The following is a 21,058-nucleotide window of genomic DNA, read 5'->3' as shown; positions in this document are numbered from 1 at the left end:
GAATATTTTTCAGGCGTAACGAACATTAGTGTAATTGAAAGAGGGAGCAAAATTTATTGTTCGAGGGATTAAGCATGTTTGCAATAGAAACCGTAACAACTTAGCGATCGTGTGCCTCACTTGTTATTCACGCACTATAAATGAAGCATTTGAGTTGATTTATAGCAGTGCCAAAGCCATTGTTGTAATATTCCCTCATCTCGACCTAATGAGAAAGGATGAATTTCGCAAAATTAATATCAACGAGAATATTAACCGCATAAAGGTTGAGCGTTTGGTAACCGTCTCAAATATTAGTTCATAGTTATTCTGTTATTATGGACTGAATTTACAGCTTGGAAAAATGATTGTAATTTAAAAGATAGTCGACACACCTTCCTGATTTACGAACGGAACGAGGAAAATGTGTCTTCGCTAGTTTACTTCTCTCGAGTAAGGAAATATTTACCAACTTTGGGAAACGATGAGGACTGTGACCAGCTATGAAATTAAAACAGTTCCACCGCCCAAAAATTCGAGATTACTCTTAGAATTTTCGACTTGGAAAAAAATTTAGTGAACTCGGTCAAAAAAAGTGCGAATGAATGATTCAGGCTGTATTTGAAATTGAAAGAAGCTTCTTTAAGCTTACTTCAAAATTCTGTACGACGTTTTTTTTTTTTGCACCAACAAGATGATGTGGAACATGTTTTTTTTCCACAATTTTCATACCTTCGTAAAGTTGAGTGTAATTTTTTGGAAAAGAGGAATAACAACTTTTTTCTATTGGGGACTCCGGAAGCGGCGAGATTAAGCTTGAACTTAAGTCGTTGAGATTTTTCATGGAGTTTTTTTTTTAAGGTTATTTAACTATTCGTACAGTGATTCGTGTTTTGAAAAATGCATCGCTGCTCGAAACCTGCGAGATTTAAAATAACGCGTCACCACAGAAAACAATTTCACTTACTGATTACGAATCTGAACTCGAAATTTGTAAATTCAAAATGTCGGACAGACAAAAATAACAAGAAAAATCTTAAAAAGATTCTATACAACGTTTTGGTGTGTATTGAATTTGTGTAAAAATTGGCTATCGGATTTTCATGTTAGATTAGCAGAAAACGCTATTTATTGTGTAAAAGTACGAGTCTCAGCCATTTGTTTACGTGCGTTATTTTTGCAATAAATAAATATACATAATTGGATATTTTTTTTGGACTCAAAAATATTTCGGAGACAATGTGGAGTCAAAAAATTCGGCAGTTGTTACCGAAAAGGTAGTTTAATAAATAAAAAAAAGCTGCAAAAAAAAAAAAAGGTAGGAAGTTGAACGTTCCAGCGTAAATTAAAGGGTCAAGCGGCAGCTATCGTCAATCTTTACGGGCAATCAGCGCGATTCGACATGCAATGCCGAAAATAAATATCCAAATAAAGTTTCGTTATACGCTAAAGTAACGCCAAGAAATGTATTCCTGTAATTTAATTATCACTTATTTCAGGAATACATTTCATGGAAATTACTGATGCGCAGGCTTTGATAACAGTGTAAACAAGTGATAACTCAGTCGATAAAGACTGATTACAGCAATCAATTAATCCTGGGACAATGAAAACGATTGACAGTTTTCATTCTTCGTCACAGAAATGGATATCGACGGGGTAAGGATGGTTGGATTTACAACGTATCGCGTTTGCAATGAGTTTTTGCCGTGTTACTGTGCTCCGCATTTGTTTCTTGCTCGCTTCGTCGGCAGCGTTGCTATGGCTACGCAACATAAACAAATGCCATTCGAGATTTCACGGAGCTTGTGCGCTATCTGGTGGATTTTAGTTATCACTATAAAGGAAACTAGGAACAAGAAAAGTCACGAAAACTGAAAAAATGGATCCAGTGATGTAGGATTTCATTGAGTTTTGGAGTCTCACTGGAAAAAAAGGAAAGGAATGAAGGTTATAAATGACGAAATTATCCCGGAAAAAGTTTGAAACCAGTTTCACAACCTTTAGTGGTAGAAATTACTCTCAGTATGATGATTTATGACAAAAGTACCGGAAAAAAAAAAAAAAATTTTTTTAAACTAGGAAGCAGAAAAGTCACGAAAACTGAAAAAATGGATCCAGTGATGTAGGATTTCATTGAGTTTTGGAGTCTCACTGGAAAAAAAGGAAAGGAATGAAGGTTATAAATGACGAAATTATCCCGGAAAAAGTTTGAAACCAGTTTCACAATCTTTAGTGGTAGAAATTACTCTCAGTATGATGATTTATGACGAAAGTAAGGGGAAAAATAAAATTAAACTATTATCGTAAGATTCTTTGTTATCGTTGCAATAGTCTGAAATATGATTTCATTTTCATTATAGTTAATATTAATGTGCCACCTAACGCGAATCAGAGGCACTTGAAATAATTCTGCGTAACTAAAAAATAAATTGTAAATGTCCAAAAAGCAGTTCAAAAGATTTCTAACATTTGAAACAAGTTTTTCTGGATGATTGAGTTTTTGAGAAATTTTTCATCATTTTTCTTCAGAGAGTTAACTTACCGAGATTCGACAATTTAGCACTTACTTACTTACAACTTTTCAACAAACGAAACTCCTCAAGAAACAAGAATTGAAAATATCACCACTTAGACGTGGACATTCGGAAAAATCTGGAAAGACTATTAAGTGTTATCTCAATTGCTACGACGTACAAAACAAAATGAAAAAAAAAAAATCGGTTCCTGCACTCACAAACATTACTATTTTATTTTTATTGGTCTTTTAGAGGTGTTTGACAGTCCACTTTAAAACTTGAGTACACCGAGGTAAACTTTATGTAGTTGTGGTCTAGTCTTTAATTATTTCCATTTTTTACGAACACCAAAATATACGTTTCAGGGTTGAATATGAAAATGAGTTTTGCAGCTGTTGCAAGTATGAGCTGAAAGACTGTAGTTAAATCAACAAACAGATTCAATGTTGCAATTATTAGAATACATAATACTGACTACTTTTATTACTCTAACTAGCTACTTGCAACACATTTTCCCGTAATACCAATAATATATAAATCCTTGTTGTAGCGATACTGACTTTCCTTAAACTTTCTAGCAACCGTAACAAATGAAATTTTTCTTGGACTGGAACACCCCGTATATGTATGACGGTTTATCTCGACGCTCGTTATTTTTCTAATTCCTCCGACTGCACGTGGTTGGAGTAAGAAAAAGCTCAAGAACCTTAAGCCTACAGCTACAAGTTATATCGTGCCACGTCGGATGTTTTCTTTTGCCGTACCATATTTTTCCCCAGGTTTCTACGTAATAAATTAACGTACGAGTACATTCACTCATTCATTTCTTTATTTATGATTTTAACGCAATATGTATTCTGCTTCAGCTCTATTCTGAAATAACTTTGCCCAGTTGAATGTTGCGTAGTTGAATTAACTATAATTTTGACAGATATTTTCTTGAATGTGTAAAAAGTAAAAAACGAAATGTTTTCGGTTCTTACTTGTGCGGGATAATATGGTAAGTGATTTTTATGGTAAAATTCTTGCATCGGAACTTCGAGTTGATGTAATTATGGTGAAAAATTCTTTCACTGTTTCTAAAAATGCTTATTTATTTGTTTATTTAGTGAATTCCTCAATCGAATATTAAAATTTGTATTACCATGTCTATAGTTACAGCTGATTGATATCGAAAAATATCATTTTCAACAACTTGTCCCGCCTTTCTCTCAGGGAGATCACTTATCATTGTGCTATGGCTCGAGGAGATGCTCGATCAACGAATTGTTGCCCGATAATAACTTCACCCGTCAGAATTCAGGACCGTGTATTGCGTGCGGCGCGCCGCCAACTAATTGTATAATTAACGTATCGATTCGAAACTCAGGCTTGCGGCTTACAGTCGTTATAAAGTGGCAAGTAAAAGGAATGGAATAAAAGATTAACGCTTGCAATAAAGAAGATTGAAATAAAAAATTTAGCGTTTGGGAGTTCCGAACGAGAGCTTCAAAATTTTTCGAATTTCTCTTCGAGGCTTTATTTTTGAAATTTTCAATTATTTACAGAGAAATAAAGTACTGCAGATATTTACCATAAAATCTATGCGCGAAGTAGAAGACGTGCAATAAATAACAATAATAAGATGAATTTCAGTGAAACAGAGACTGCGACAAAATTAGCAATATTCTTTTTTCTATTTTTTATACAAGACAACTTTACCCGAAGCCGCAGACAAGATTTCAAGCGGCGAGAGTCTGAACGAATTCCGAGTCCTTTCTACGCTATATTTTTATGAAATTGAATTGTGAAATTCAAGCGGATTAAGGAAAGGATAAAAGATTCACACGTAACATGCAGTATAGTATGTCGAAGCAGAATAGTTTCGCCGTCAATTTGATCCTATCGTTGCAGACACTATAAATTCAGTCTATAAGCTAAAATTGAAACCCGGCTCGGAAGCTCTCGGACCGCGATATTTTTCTGGCGAGGCGATTTTATTCCAACGAATATTATATACACATGCACGTGCGTGTTCGTTGGACACAGAGGCGTTCAAATCCTTTGAAGTAGAGCATAAAAGTGTGCCCGAAAGAGTTTTCGGGTCGCATTGAGGCCGGCAAGTTACGGGCTGCTGTTCTCGCGAAAATTAGTTTCCGATAGTTCCAGAAACTTTGGCGTATTCGTTCGGAATGTGAGTTCCGGTCTGTACCTGAGTTTTTATCGACAAATTTTAAACAAATTGTAATAATTTATGAGACGTTCTCAGAAGTAGATAATACGTATATTGATTCCTATGAAGTCGATTAAATTTGACAAAAAAAAAAAAACAGAACCAAAAAAACCTTTCATATTTCTTGTAAATATTTTAAAAAATTTCAATTTTCTACACGTTTACAGATTTATTCAGTCACATTGCAGGAAAGTTGATTTCTAGTTTTGTCTCAATATTTTCAATTACTATGAAAAAACTATTCAAGGATTTTTCAACGCTTTGCCGTCAGAAAATACTCAGAAACGTCTACAAAACTAGGATTTCTTAAAGTTCTGAAAAGTATGATTTTTCTCGCAGTACTTGTTGGACTTTGTCAGATATAGTCAGGAAACCGGAACTTCGAAGTAATTTATCAGATTTCCAACGGAAAAAGAAGTTTGGAAAGAATCAGAGTTGTTCACAGAAATTCGTTGGATTTATACCCGAAGAGTCCAACGTAGCCAGAAATAGTTAGAAACTAAAATATACGAATTCGTCAGACTGTCAATAGAAAATTAACTTTCTGAGAAAATACGAATATACATAGTATTCAAAAAAATCTCTGTATTCACAGAATAATTCGAACTTCATCCAAAATAACACGAACAAATTTTCTCACCGCTGTCCGAAAGAATATATCGTACATATCGGAGGAATAGCTTTGAAGAAATGAAAATTTTTGAAAATTGTATTCAAGGCAGAGAGAGCGAAGCTTTCTTATTCTTTCTTCATCTCTCTCGGAATTGTCTTTCGAGCCAGTGAAATATGACACCGCCTAATCCTCGCCTGCTTGCGATATCTGTATTCCATGCCCTTATCCCGAGACGTTCTCTCTTCGCTGTTTGACCCTCTGAATCTTGACCCGGGAATCCCCGCGCTGCCACTCGCAGTACCGAGTCAAATTACCATTTAAATCGCAGGCTCGAAGTGGATAATTACTTCCCAAATAAGCCAACTCCGAGTGTGTACACGTATTCACGTTACACCAGCCCGCTGTATGCAAATAAAATGTCTGCAGAGAGCGGCTTTACCCCGAAAATGCATTTCAAACTCTCGTTCGCGTCCCCCGATATGTATAATTTCGTTCGGACAAACATTTTAGCTTAAAATCGAACCCTCCGGAAAAAGACGTGGGAGTTGATGAAATTTGACTGCTGCTGTTAGGTGAACGATTGTCGAACGGTAGATATAGAAGCTGAAGGCCGATTCTGGATACAGATTCCCTTACCGACACTTACCGACACTTACCGACATTTACCGACACTTTATCCAGAACTAACTTTTCCTATCCACTTCGAACGTATTGTGATCATCTTTTTCGAAAGTTTTATAGGTTTTTCTTTAATTTCGGCCAATGAAAAAATTAGGCTATATCAACGGATAACAAACACATTTTGGACGTATATTTTGTTTCAATGAAAGTTTGAGAGTTTCCAGCAATTTGGAAAGAAATTCTTTGTCGTAAAAACGAAAGAAATATTAATATATGAAAGAAAAGAAACTTTCTAGTTAAACTGTTACATTTTTATTCGTTAATTTAGAAAATGTAGATGAAATGATCTTGCCAAATAATAACGGTTTGTCAATTTTCAGTGGGAATAAATTTATCGAAAAATTTTCAATGTTTGCATGATATGGTATGATTAGTGGAACTTCAGACTTCTTTAATTGATATAAAATTTTGAACTATTGATAAGGTTTCGTGGAAAAAATGTTTTCTCGCTTTTTCGAATTGTGTACAGTGAATAATTAAACAGAATAGATATTTCAAAATTTTATGCAAAGTTTAGAATTGTAGACATTGGCAGGCTTAAAAAATCAGCATTAATTTCTTTTTCTTGTATAAATATGATAGATTTTTTATTAACGCAGGAATGAAGTTACATTAAAAGATGGAAAAATCCTGTTGTTCGAAATCACGTGAGACAGGCAGGTGAATATTGTACGCGACGTACTGTAATAACGAATAATTGGAGGGAAAAGACGTTTCGCGGGTAATGATCATTTCGCGAGCGGTTAACGCAGCGATGATGAAATTTAGTCAAGGGCAAAGGTATCCGAGATTAAACACGTTGAGCATCGCGAATAAAACCGAAAATCTGTGGCTTGATTGGCTGCGTAAAAAAGAGACCTTCGGAAGAAGAACAGTCAAGAATTATTTTCACGGCAGTGAGAAAAATTAATTCGTTGCAAACAATTTTTTTTCATTTTTGCAAAACTCATCGTCATTATTTGTGCAAATATTTCCATTAACATCAATAAAGTTTAAGCAATATACTAAAAATTTTGACACACGACTTCGAAGCAATTAATTGATGGGTTTTGGTGTGAGCCAAAAAACAAAAAACAACGTGTCAAAAGTTTTCTCTTCGAGAGCAAAAAAGATGAAGCGAGTTTTCCGCAATATATTCGCCTTACAAGAATGACGAAACAAAATTTAAACAGTATAATATAAGATATGAAAAAGCGTTTAAGGGACAAAACTTTAACATTGTGATCGAGATTAACTGATTTTCGAAATTGAAAGTTCAATCTGAAACGGGTTATTTTAATTTGTTGCTTCCGGTGAATTACATCGCTAAAATCCGGTATGGTTACCAATATTGCTGATCGAGCAAGACGAGAAGTGTTTCCGCTGAAGCGGGATTGAAGAAATCTTCAGAGAAGCTCCCACGAACGGCCGCTTCGAATCTATAAACGTTCAGAATTTATTTCAATATTGCGTACTTTCTTTTTTTTTTCGTCTTTCCATTTCTCGTCAAGTTATTTTCTGGAATTTAGAATGATATCGTCAAGTAGAATTCTGCAAGCACTCCAAGGCCTTGCTAATTGAAAAAGACACGATTTGACGTTAGGTGCTAGGATTAAAACGTGCAGAAAAAGTTGATGAAATTTTACTGACTCGAGACTTGGTTCTACAATGCTATTCTGAAATTAGTTGGAAAAACCCTGCTTCTGTTTCGGTCACGAATTTTCACAATTTACTTCATTCGCAAATCCCTCAAGACTGTAAAGGAATTTCTCCGCGCCGAAAGCGTGAAACGTGTGTATATAATATATATATATATATATATATATATACAATATTTTTCAGAATGACTAACTCGTCGAGTTCTCGACTTTATTATTCGGTTTAATTTTCACCCGCTAAAATTCAGCGTTGTAATATTTTGTGTTATAATCCTCGACTTGTCCTGCTTTTTATTCTTCTTCTTCTTCTTCTTCTTCTTATTATTATTATTATTATTCTTGTTTATTTATTCTTTCTAATTTTGACGCAAACAGTTAAGGATGATGATAACGCAGTGTGAATTATTACCCTCAGCTCGTTATTCCTCAGGTTTACAGAAGCATTCAAACATCTGCGATACACGGAACGAGATACGAATTCATCTCGAGTGATTAAAGCACTTCAAGTCACTTACCGCAGAAATTATTGAATTATGAAAATTATTATGAAAGGTGTTGAAATGAAACGTGATGGAATTGGAATCCGTCTGGGATCCTGAAGATTAGTTACGTCGATATACGCATCGTTAAACCGGAACGCCTGAATTTAAGTAAAATAACTTTGGACACTGGAATTAATCCCCGTTGGTTAATCCGTTGATCGTAAGCATGAAAACTTTACGCCAAGTTTATTAAATGTGCGTAGAGGAAGGAACTCATGTTCAGCCCGAGATATTAATTATTATATAAAATATCGTTCGGTGAACATTATAAAACTGCGATTAAACAACGGGGAGTTTCATGCAAAGCCAACAAAAATATACAAAATCATTAAGACTGACAGTTTGCAAGACATTTTTTTTTGTTCCTCTGTTTTTTTTTCCCAACCTTTTTTGAATATTCACGGTTATGAGTTTCGTAACAAATAGTCACAGTAGTGTTTCAGATTTTTCTGTACGTGAAAAATAACAATTTTGGAAGGACAAGCGAAGTTTGAACAGAATTTCGTTCACGTCAGATTTATCCTAGTGAAAAATAATACATCGCGGTCAGTTCAAAGAATTTGAACAAGGCAATCCTAGAGTTTTTATCCGCAGAAGCTAAAAATTGAACAATGCGAAAGAATCTTGAGAAAATTCTAGATACAAGGAGAGAGTAAAATTAATATTGCAATCCACGTAAGTTTTCTGTTGTTTATTCACCAAAACATTGTTCGGCGTGTATATATAAAGCATCTTGGAAAGATTGAAACATATTCTGTCATGTCTATGCCCACAATGTGAGTTTCATGATTAAATAATTCGACGCTAATTAATCCCTCTTGCACAAAACTATTACTGTCCTTGACTGCCTATCAAATCTGTACACGTTGCTCGCATTAGATTCTATACACTTTTATTATGTATTTTACGCGTAGTTACGAAGCGTGTATGCGCTGTGTATTTTACAGCCTTGTTTTAACGGCTTAGTTTATACCGGATGCTACGTGTTTTACTTGTTTTTGTGTTATTTACGCCCGTCAAGTGAGGACTGGTTTAAAAAATGAGTTTGGAAAAGACGGTGAGTAAAGTATGCGACATCGATTTTCTATTGAAAATCTAATAAGACTCCACGTTTTCGTCTTTCCGATTAACAATAAAATTTCCGACCGAGTCGCGTCGGCGATTGAAAACATCATTTTCTAACACCAGTACGAATAAATCTGTGCTCCGGTGTTTCTAAATATTTTCCAATAGTCTGACCGCGTTACAGAAATTACTGGGATAAATTTCGGACAAAAAGTATACATTGTTGGTAAAAAGTTGAAAATTAATCTTTCCGAAACGGCGATGAAAAAAATCCGAACGCATCTGTGAACGATTATTTCCAATAAATAACAGAATAAGTTTTTTGATCGATATTCTGGAATTAATTTGACGCATATACAATACAGAAGTTGTGTATATTGTAACGAAAATCCTTGAAGTTGTTGAAAAATTGTCGGTAAATACAAATTCCGAGTATATTCGTAGAGAATGCCGAAAGATTGGGAAAAACAAATTTCCCCAGAGTTGTTGCCGGACAACATCGCGTCGATTGACTGCAATTGACCCGAACTCACGTATCGACATTTCGAGTATCCGAGTTGGGTTGAAGTGCCGGAATCCGGATAACCGTATCCTTTCGCCCCCGCAGCTCGTTTCGATCTTCTTTCGTCGCCTCGTGTTTACTCAATGGCTTAACTCGCTCTCCCTATCTCCCTCGATAAGTCTCTGTTTGCCTGCTACCCCAGTCTGCATCTTGAACAAACACAAACAAACACGAAATACGACACAGAAACCACCAAACTATTGCAGAGGTACGCGGGAATCGTCAAGTTTGATTTCTATCAAAATCTACGAAGCAATGGCTATCGCGTCGTAAAAGCAATTCTCGATACTGAGATTCACCGTTTGTCGCACTGTTGCAGAATTTCCGCGACCATGAACGAATCTGTACATCCCGAATCGAAGGTCAAGCGAAGAGATAACAGGAGAACGAAATTGAACATATTAGAGGTTCGTGGCTCGGTTGAAATGTTCTCGCGGATGCGAAAGGTATTCGACAAAATTACTGAAAATTATTGGATTCAATCTCAGCACTCCAAAGAGGATAATCCAACATTTCTAACCCAAGTTGAGAGACATAAATTTCATAACTACGATGATAACAGAGGTACAAAAAAAAAAGTGCCTTATCCGGCGGATCAGAACACTGTGACTTTATGATTTGGACACGGTGAATCCGAATCTGGTGGCGAAATTGCTCCATCATTCCCAGATTTTTAGTACTTGAGCACATATTGCAAGATTTTTCGATGCGCAAGTTAGAGTGGAATACCCTATACATATGTATATATAACTGAAAATATGGGGGTGATGGGGGTGATAAACCATCAAACTCCCGATTTGTTAGATACTAGATCACAATTACAGGTGTGAACTATTACCAAAAACCTTGAAGAGCGGAATGGAAAATTACTTTCTTGACCTTCCGCATAACCTAAGCGAACTCAGCGCAGGAAAATTGGTCAACTTCATATTTATAATTGTAGAAAAAGAAGACTTCGAAGATTACTAAAAATGGTTAAGCAAATATGTGAATATGATATGAACGAAGTAATTAACTCAGTACGTAAATTACATTTATCCTGTACGCGAACTCGTGTTGTGCTAACATCTTGAAGATTTAACGATAAATGTTATTATTACTCCCACTCAACGTGTCGACACTCGATGCTTTAGTATAGGACCCTTATTCGAGAGAACCTATTGCAAAACATTACCACCTGAATCGAGCTGGGTGATGAAGTAACTAAAGGCTAGTAAAACTTTTTAGTTTTCCCCCACGTTTGTCGGTAAAACAGTTTCTTCGCAGCGCACTCTCGAGATAAAAAAGTAAGCAAATTTCCATTGCTTGCTGTTATTATAATCAATGCTATCGCTCTTGCTAGTCAATTTCCTTTTCAACATTTATTTCCGTCGTTGCGGTAATAGAATATCACAAGTTTTCAAATAAGACACTTGAAGGTGAAACTTGGCTCACCCAGCTGTTCCTGCTTGATCACGAACGAGGAAACCGCATTCTTACCACCACTTACTCATTACTCCCCGACGCAGTAGTAGACGAGAAACTCGAGCGCAATTCGCAATCACCTGAACTGCGCTCCCGGTGGTGCGACTAGAGCGTGGTCAACCTGTAAAGTGAAGGTTTACCCTAGGGAGTAAACTTGGCTGCAATATGCCGTGGCAACTCGATTCAAACATCTGCCGTTGCATGTGCAAATTTATTTTTCTCCAGGTGTGCAGGAAGCTTCGCTGCATAAGCGATGTATAATGATCGGAAGTTGGGAAAGTTGCTGGCGAATCGGGATGGAAAAGGGCTTCCGATGATACACGCAACGTTCGAAACTGTGCGGTCGATCGGTTGGTACGACTGTAAAATTCGCGGGAAAGTTAGTCAGCTGGTTCTAACAGCTCTGACTTCTGTTTTCAGGCTGTTAGCACGCGTTGCACGAAGTGCTTATGTATGGATGTTCAATACACACCTACCTATCTACGTACTACCTAGTTTCTGCAATAAGGTTGGAAGTTCGAACTGCACCTTCGGCAGACGATGAGTGTTGACTAAGTCACGGTTCCTGGGTGCCAATTGAAACTCGAAGTTCTGTGAAGCTGCTTTTCGGAGGCTTACAACTGACACGTGTTCATGACGTATATGTTAAGCAGAGCGTTTGAATATCAACTGGGAAATATTTTCCCCGATGAACTGATAACTCGAATTCAGATTTTTTAAATATCTTTTATCAGAATTATCGTTCAATAATCTCGATCTCTTCGTTCCTTTTAACGCGGTTTACTTTGACAGTTTTCTGCACCGAGAAAACTTTCTAGTTGTTTACTGTTTTCATCGTTTATCATGAGGAAAAAATGTAGTTTCTTAAGTAAGCGGAAGATCTAGTAAGTTTTACTATCCTTACGGCCATAGTTTTTTTTTTTTTTTTTTTTTTTTAAATCAATCAATTTTACCATTTTATTAATTACTACCAGATAATTTGAAATGAATTTTTTTTTTAAATTCTATACGGGAAGGCTAACTTGACGCTTGAACTTAGATTTTCATATTTATAACTACAAAACGAATCCAGTTAAAAGTAAGGAAAAATATTCGAAAAATCAGAAACGAGGGGGTTGATTTTACAAGTGGCAGGAAGAAGAAGAAACAAAACTACGAACAACGTATAATATTATATTACGACATTTTTTCCCCATGGTGCACAACTTGACGCAAAATTTGGAATCTTTAATATCAGCTAGAAGTTATTGATTAGTTTGCGAGGGTGAACTGATCAACGACTTTGCTGAATTTACTCGCCGATCGATGCGCCACCGGCTGACATGCATGTGTGCTTTTGACTCGCTGTTGAGGTTGGGGAAATGGCTAATTTCTTGAGCTAAATGCCAGCTCTCGCTTCGTCGATCTACCGCAATTTCAAAACTGATTAATCATTCGTATCGCAGGAGTTGCAGAGGCTGCTATTCGTTGGTGTTAAGGACCTTCGTTCACCAAAAATCTATACGGTTTACTAGTTTCATTGCAAGATTGTCGTACGTGAAGTATTCATAAGGTATTTTATATTCGTAAACCAGGATAATTTTTTTACGGACTTGTTCAAAAAGCTCGTTAAATATTTTCAACTTCTTTTTTAACTCAGAGTTGTAAGTAATGCATCGTCCCGCAAGATTCTTAAAAGCGATATCAGCGTCGACAATTCTTGACGCGTTTCATCAGCAAAAATGTTTTGGAAAACCGACACAACGGCAAATACACTTCGTCCTAGAGCTGTGACAAGATCTAAATGCCAAGAGAGGTGAGAACAGCTCGAGAAGTAATCAGAATAATGTTCGGACGACACGACGAGAAAATAAGAAAAGAAGAAAATGAACCGTGTAGAGATTGAAATAAATAGTTATACCACGATTCCACGATTATCCCGATGAAAAAGACTCTCACGGATTTCTCACCATTTTTTTATTTTGATTTTTTTTTTTTTTCGAGACTGTTTTGCGAAAAATTTTGCACATCAGTCTCGGATGAGTATGAATTATTTTGGTAGTGTTTGTTGTGTAGCCTTTTCAAGAAATTCTGGAGAAAATTTCTAAGATGAACTTAGATTCTTTTCATTGTTTCGGATTTAGTTGTGTTTAAGATGAAATTGGGAAGAATTTCGGGGACGATTCAAATTCTGGAAAAAAAAATCCAAGTTTTTGTCTACCTGACTATTTGTGAACCAATTTCTAAAGAAAGTTCATATTTATTCGAATCTTTAATTTACGTCACAAATTTGAAAAAAAAAACCGAGTCCCGTTTCTGCGTATTTTCTGACTGTACAGGATTATAAAAAAATTGGAATGAATTTCTGAGAGAAAGTCAAAATTATTAGGAAAGTGTAAAAGTAAATTTATCTGAAATGAGGATGAAAAAATCTCGACCCTGCACAGAAAAATATTATTATTACAACCGGAATGACAGATAAGATTCGTTCAACAGAAATTTGCAATAACTGTTTTACTGGATATCCTGAACAATTAGTGATTTTTTAGAAAAATTGAGAAACTTTCGAAGATTCATGTACCGAATAAATTCGTATATAAATTTTTCATAGTTTCGGCAAACAATTTCCGGTGAAGCGTATAAATTCATCCGCTCTCCGATATTCGTGATCGGGAAAAACAATTTCTGACGTTGAGGTAAACACTCGCACATCGACGCTGGAAAGTCAGAATCTGAACAGGCGAAAGATATTATGTGCTTAACAGAAATAACGCGGTTATTGCTCGACTAGTTTTACGTGGACGTCGATGAGCACGTGTAATCGAATTTTGATTGAATTCACAACCGAAGCAAAGCGCTGCTGCAAGCACGCTCGAAAGGTTGATAAACGAGTTCTAAATTATTTTTCTCCGTGTTCCGAAGTACGATATCGATTGATAAGAGCTGGCCGGTTTTCGTTCCTGGCTACCGCAGCGGTCAGCTTAGCTTTTATTATTTAATCGTCGTTTCGCAGTTGAAAGTTAGAATGAAATAGGTGCGCGGATTCACTTTGATCTGCAGTCAGTCCGGAGTCAAACCGCCGATGAAAGGTTCGAGGCTTAATGGACTGAAAAGAAGCACCTGACGACCTTCGCGGTTTTTATTCCGTGCCCCTTTATCTGCCTCAAATTTGTTCTCCGGAATCGCCGCAGGGCATTGCCGGAGCTTCCGGGCACCATTTAACGTTTTCCTGTTGCAGCGACGAAGCAAAGGTGAAAATTTTTCTCTGTTCACGAAGTCAACGATTTTTCCGACGATTCTAATTTTCCCCTTTTTCAACCAGTTAGGTTATTCGACCTGCAATTTGCGGCGCATCAATATTTCATTCGTTTAAACGAACCGAACAAATTCATTCGCGTAGAACACGATCTGCAGAGTGGGGCGGATTTTTTTATACTTGTGTCGCAATTTTGGAACATCAGAGCCTAAAACACGAGGCTGGGTGATACTTGAAATAATGGCTTCATTCTCGATTAGGATAGCAAAGATAATGCATTATCCATTACCAGAATAATGGGTAATTCGTCGAAACTAGGATTTGTAATTATGTACTTGAACAATTGACTAAAGACGATAACACAATTGGTAATTACCAAAGTATTGATTAATTCATTCGAATTGGATTAACCGTTACTAAAGTAATGAGTAATTGATTTAAATTGCACTAACCATTGACAGAGTAACGAGTAATGGATTTGAATTGCAATAATCATTACCAAAGTAATGGGCCAAATGATAAAGACGTATTTTTTAAATCTATTTTTTAAGATAATTTACTGTACATGTTATTACCGCATATAACTTTTATTTCACGCTGTTTTTTTTTTTTTTTTTATTTAAACATCGAGACAGAACTTTTTTCAAAACCATCCAAAAGAACGCGATACACATTATAGCTGAGAAAAGTCTGAAAATAAAATAATTCAGACGTTGTTGAGAACCTTTGTAGCAGCGTTAACCTGAAAAACAAATAAATTCCGACTCTACCTGTTTCAGACAGACCGCATTTGGAAAAGTACACCACTTCCAGTTTGTAGGTGAGTGTCTTGAACGTGTCTATTTATACTCTTTCTGAAATACGACTATCAAAACTGTCGGTAAAATCGGTGCGCTAAACCGAATCGCCAGAGGCTGTAACATGGTATGCTGCAGGTGAAAACAGATTGTATAGAGAACTTTACGAGTTAGTTCATCCACTCGCCCCGGGATACGGAGGTAACACAACTGGTGTAATCCTTATCGCGGTGTACGATTGCAACAAGGTTTAGTTGAAAGTGCCCATCCGCCAGTCGGCGAACATCTGTTTCTGTGATCCCAGAATGCGAGTGGGTTACTTTCACGAGAAATTCTCGGTCTATATACGCCTCACAAAGGAATCTTACGGGAGTTTAGAAGCGAGCTGAGAAACTAGTCAATCAAGGTGTATACTCGGATGCTTTGGGACATAATAATTACATCCTGGCGTTTGCGGCTTCCGGTTTACTCATTCGGAGAATAACCTCGGGCTGCAGTACGAAGAGCCTCTGAAACCGCTGGCGTGTCATGTTGAACAAGTGATTTGTGGTTCGGGGTTAAGCGGATGCTGTTGTCAACCCTTACCGACCCTTACCGACCCTTACCGACCCTTATCGACCGAGTAAAATCTCACTTATTCATATTCTTATTAAAGCCTTACGCATCAATGAAGTGAAAACTATGTTTCTTCACTTTTATAATATATATACTTGTTAAAACAGTTATATTTTTATCAATGATTTTCAACAAAGAATGTCCAGATTTTGTTCAATAAAAAAAATCTATTGTAAAACTGAATATGTGCAAATAGATTGAAAAATGCGAATTAAGTGTTAACGAATTTTATGATAACTCTTGGGCGTCTTCACGCAGAATCGAAATCGGTACAACTCATTCATCCCCGCAACACTGCTTGTATCCGACTACTTTTCTGATTTTTATTTACTTAGTATGGCGCGTAATTTAAACTGTGACAACAGTAATACGTCCCAGATTTTTTGATTTTCTTATTGCGGTTAGAAAATTGATTTTTATCTTTCACTCACTCACGTATACTTTTCGCTCACGGAATATAACGGATGGTCATCGGACCACTGAATTTTTGCATCATCATTCACGCCCAAATTTTCATATTGACAAAGAAAAAAGAAAAAGCAAACACGCCTGCACACAAGGCTGAATAAACACTGGACAAGTTGGGCGGAAGAATGACGACATAGTCGTCGACGGAAGAGGAACACCACAAGGGGTTTTCCACCGATGGTGGGCATGTCAAAAGTGGACAGTGATGCGATGGAAAAGGTGGTGCAAGAGGGAATAGCTGTCGGCTGGTAGTTCGTATCCCACGTTTGTTTCAACGCGAGTCGGTCACTCGTGTAATCGCTGTAAGCATCACCCCCTTACCAACTTCCACCCCTACTTTCATCCCCCCCCCCCTCTCTCTCTCTGTCTCTCTCTTGCACTCCGGGCGACCTTCTCTTAAAGTTGATCACTTGCGGAGTTCCTTTAAAAATCAACCGCGTTGGTCTGTATCCGGTTTTGAATCCAAAATCGGTATTACCAGGGTGAGAAATAGTTCGCAAGAATTTCTAATCATGTTTTTTTCAAGAAATTTCCTTGATATATTATACTTGGCACGATTTCAGATGGATTTTTCTTACCCTCGAGCGAGTATGAGTAATTATATGATAACATGCCTGAGGTGTTTTGTAAAACGTAGGAAAAAAGAGAATGATATCTCGGTTTTTAATATAATTTAATGAAAAGTTACTGGATTTATTTTTATAAAAATATTTCAAGCTCATTAAAATCGACGACGTTCGGTTTTATTTCACTCGAACCACGATGTTAATAATCTTCTTTACTGCTTTGGAATTTAGAGTCGTTGAAACATATCTTGAGGGAATGAATTAATTTGCGAGACACAAACGAGTCTTGTAAGAAATTTTTCGAACGCAACCTTGTTACGCGATTTTATTATTTTGAGAAAATATTTAATCCGACGAAAGTCAGAATCAATAATCTATATTCGCGATAATTGACCAAAAATTTTATATAAAGAATCAATCTGAGATAAAGTCTAGAGGTCTGCAGCATTTTCGTTATTCAATTTGAAATCATACGATGAAACGGAATACTGTATTTGAATTCCAATGATTCGTTTCTATCGCGGACATACATGTAAGCAAATTTACAAAAACACTTTAGTTTTATCATCACGTTGGCACTGTCATGTATTTGATTTTTTCGACATTTCACCAATATTGACTAGGATCGATAAATGGCAATGTTGAATTACGTACTGAAAAGAGAAAAAACACGCTTTAGTTATCATCCAGAAGATAACTAGCCTTCGGAATAAAATGAACAATCGTAGAGTAAAATCAAACGAGATTACTCACAGATCTCCGACGATTTCAAAGCGAACAACGAAACGTTTGTTTATAATTTCATTATTTTGTACCGTCATATTTTCAAACAAATCGTAGCTTACGAATATAATAATTTAACAAATACTTGATTCGCGACAATATTTTATTAAATGTGACGAAAAATATCCGCTCCAGCAGACCCAACAATCTCCTCGAATGTGCTTTTTATCTTCCTGCTTGGTTTTATCAAACATACGGTGGTATCGAGCTGTTACAAACCTTTCACAAATATTCGGTGGAAAAAATGTCACGAAAGAAAAGTACAAAAATAGCGAGAGAGAGAGAGAGAGAGAGAGTGAAAAAGCAGGCGAAAAGCTTCGCCTACTCGACTTCAGATAGCGCATCCTTTCTCGTGTGACGTATTTCAGGTAAAACACTGAACCAACTCCAGCGGAGTGTTGCTCTCTATTGTCTATTGAACAGCTTATCTCGCCTGTTTGTTCCTCGCGACGTTGAGGGTGGGCAACGGAGGGTGGTTCGTGTCGATGCTTCAGCAGCGGTGTCTCGTTGGGAAAAGAAAAGCTCGACTAGTTACATAGGGGTGAAAGAACGGGAGAAAGATAGTGCGCCATGTGGTGTAATGGTTGTTGGATCAACGGACGCTGCGACTCTCGTTGCTTTGCTGCTGATAAAAACCATTGTTTCTATCGTAGAACAACAGCGGACAACGTGTACCTAGGTTAGGTTAGGTTAGAACTTATATTGGGTTTCATGCACACCGAGGGAATTATTTCTAGTTTCGTGGATCGTACGGTCACGGACTACGTAATTTTTTTTTTTTTTTTCAATGATAACCGAAAATATAGTTCTGGCTACAAAATAAAAATCAATTTCTTAGTCGTTAACTAAGAATTTAGCACGCGTTACTTTTCTTTTCGATCATGCGTTGAGAGTAAAATTTCATTTGTTACGGTAATTAGCAAAAATTCGGTAAAACAGGTATCGTTAAAAAAAAAAACTGTTTGAATTACGAAAAACTTCAATTTATCGTTGCACAGGCATTAAATTTTCACAACAGTTGCAAGAAAATATAGCAACAGTGATCGTAATGAGTAACAGCTAGAAAACTAATTTTCATTTTCTACCTAGAATTAAGTATATTTTTCGATTGTGGTAAAAAATGAAAATAGTCAAGGACTGAGCGGTGACCGGAACTAAAAATTTCTCTCTGTGTGATTTCACAAGTATCTTCACGTGGTTAGTAATCTTGTTCGCTAGAGTAGGTATATGACAAAATAATTTGAACTTGAAACGAATCACGGTGAGGTAAAAACGGCCGTAATTCCTCTCCAACAATAATAATTCTGTGCGCGGATAACGCGACACCATAGATTAATCATCGACGAAGAGGAATTTGCAATGTACGAGCATAAATAAATATTCGAGATTATTTATGCTCGGTACGGAGATTAGACGTGGTCAAGATTCGCTATTTATAGCTGTGCAATAAATCCAAGTATATTAAAAAAGAGACGTCAACTGTGGGTGAAAAGATCGGGGAAGAAGAAAATTTCCGACGTTGTCAACCACTGCTATCATTTTTATAAACCCCTGAAAACGACTTTCTTCGTTAATTTACCGGAGAAATGTTCGTAGAAATTTGAATCTCAGAATTCACCTTTCGATTCTTATTCATTGACAGCTACAAAAATTCCAAACCATAACACTGTAAATGTGTTCAAATAACGTAATAATAATGAAAATAATATCACAGATAACTGCTAATTTCATAAATGACTTTTATTAATAAACTTAAATGCAAAACTGAAATTTGTTAAATTGTTATTTGCAATAAATGTTTGAAAAAATATGTAATTTTTCATCAAATCTGGATTATCGTTCTGGTTTCTACAAAAGCAAACTTTATATAATAAAAGTATACTTTCTTGTATTAGTTACGTAGAAGAAAATAAAATTTGACATTTAGAACCCAGTCTCAAAATTCGCGTTGACTTGTGATTATTAATCAACGTAAACGAAACAAAAACAAACTTTTGCGAGTAACGAATGAAGATTTCGGTTGTAACTCGATGTGTAGAATCGAAACTTATTTATTTAAATACAAACTGAGAAAAATCAGAAAATTTTAGTTCACCTTCGTAATCAGAGCTTGTAACAATATTTTCTCGCGATAATTTAGACACTCGTTCAAAAGTACGAAGAAATTATTTTTGTATAAAGTTTTTCCGCCGATCTCAACCTTGCATTTCTATCTGCTCAAGGGAATGTTTGTACGGCACTTCAACTTCTGAGGACTTCGCCTGCATACCGAACTAAATTTCATTTCATCCAAGATTCCGATTACTATTCCGTCCCGGTGCGCCTAACTTGATCTTGTGTTTGATTTCCTAGTCTTGCAAACGCTATATTTCACGTGTTCCACACTCGGCGAAGTCGTCCGCGAGTTCGCATCGAGATGCGGAGAAGGTGGGAGGATGGTTTTCATTCCCGACTAAACGGATTTCCAACCTTAATTAAGCAAACAGCAGATCATAGAGAATATTTCATAAGGGAAGTAAAGTATACAACCTGCTTTTGCAGGGGATTTATTGCCACAATTTTTTACTCGGGTATATCCTTTCCGTTTTTTCGTACGATGTGCGATCGTTGCAAGATAGGATTTTTAAAATTACCAAATCAACCGAAATTGTCAACTTTTTCAAAACGTTTTAATTCTCGAGGGAAATTAATGAACTATAAGTGGATCAGAGTAATTACTTAATTGTATTACTGTCATTGCGACTGAACACTTTTCAGACAAAAAAAAAGAAAAAGAAAAATAACGCGAAAGGCAGGCTTGGCAAAAAAATAAATTATATCAATTTTCCCCCGTTAAGTGTTCTCACAAAATAGTCGGTTATGAGTAGAAAGAACGAGTGGAAAATTTGAAAATGATGTTTTTTAACCCGTGTTTTTTTTTTAAGCATATTTTTCTGTACAGCTATTTTTGCGTCATGAATATTCAAATATTTTTACAGTAATTTTTTGGGGATAAATTTTCAGAAATTCTGTAAAATTCTATTACTGGTTCCTACAATCTCAAGATCGATTCCATCGTGAAATATGTATATATTTTTTTTTTTTTTTTGATTCACTTTTGTACCTACTTCTTAATACTTTGATAATTTAAGATTAATAAAAATATGCAAGGCATAAGAGTTTTTAAAATATCTGGAAACGTGTCGAATCTTATATGTTCGAATTGTATGAAAGGTGATATTAATTTCAATATGTTTGCTATAGAGTTGAAAATATTATAGAATTTTTGAAAAATTGTTTGAAACTTTGAGCTTTTATTGTTGAGAACTCGAAACCTTCAA

At 36.1% G+C, this 21,058-nt stretch overlaps 1 protein-coding gene across 5 annotated transcripts in view; it reads left to right on the top strand.

Annotated features, from left to right (window-relative positions):
* The window catches only part of LOC124175745 (tachykinins), a 69,971-nt gene that overhangs the window by 19,473 nt on the left and 29,440 nt on the right, over positions 1 to 21,058 (top strand). For 2 of the 5 annotated variants that reach the window (XM_046556234.1, XM_046556233.1), the window contains exon 2: positions 15,293 to 15,329. The exons of 1 other annotated variant lie outside the window; for it this stretch is intronic. The gene's annotated coding sequence lies outside the window, so the exon portion shown is untranslated. Of the gene's footprint in view, positions 1 to 15,288; positions 15,330 to 21,058 lie in introns of all 5 variants that reach the window. 2 more of the 5 variants (XM_046556232.1, XM_046556231.1) reach the window with 1 other exon arrangement.

Source organism: Neodiprion fabricii, chromosome 2, assembly GCF_021155785.1.
Source record: "Neodiprion fabricii isolate iyNeoFabr1 chromosome 2, iyNeoFabr1.1, whole genome shotgun sequence".
In the NCBI taxonomy this organism is placed as follows: domain Eukaryota; kingdom Metazoa; phylum Arthropoda; class Insecta; order Hymenoptera; family Diprionidae; genus Neodiprion; species Neodiprion fabricii.
The sequence above is the reverse complement of the archived record's forward strand: the minus strand, read 5'-3'. Positions and strand labels throughout refer to the sequence as shown.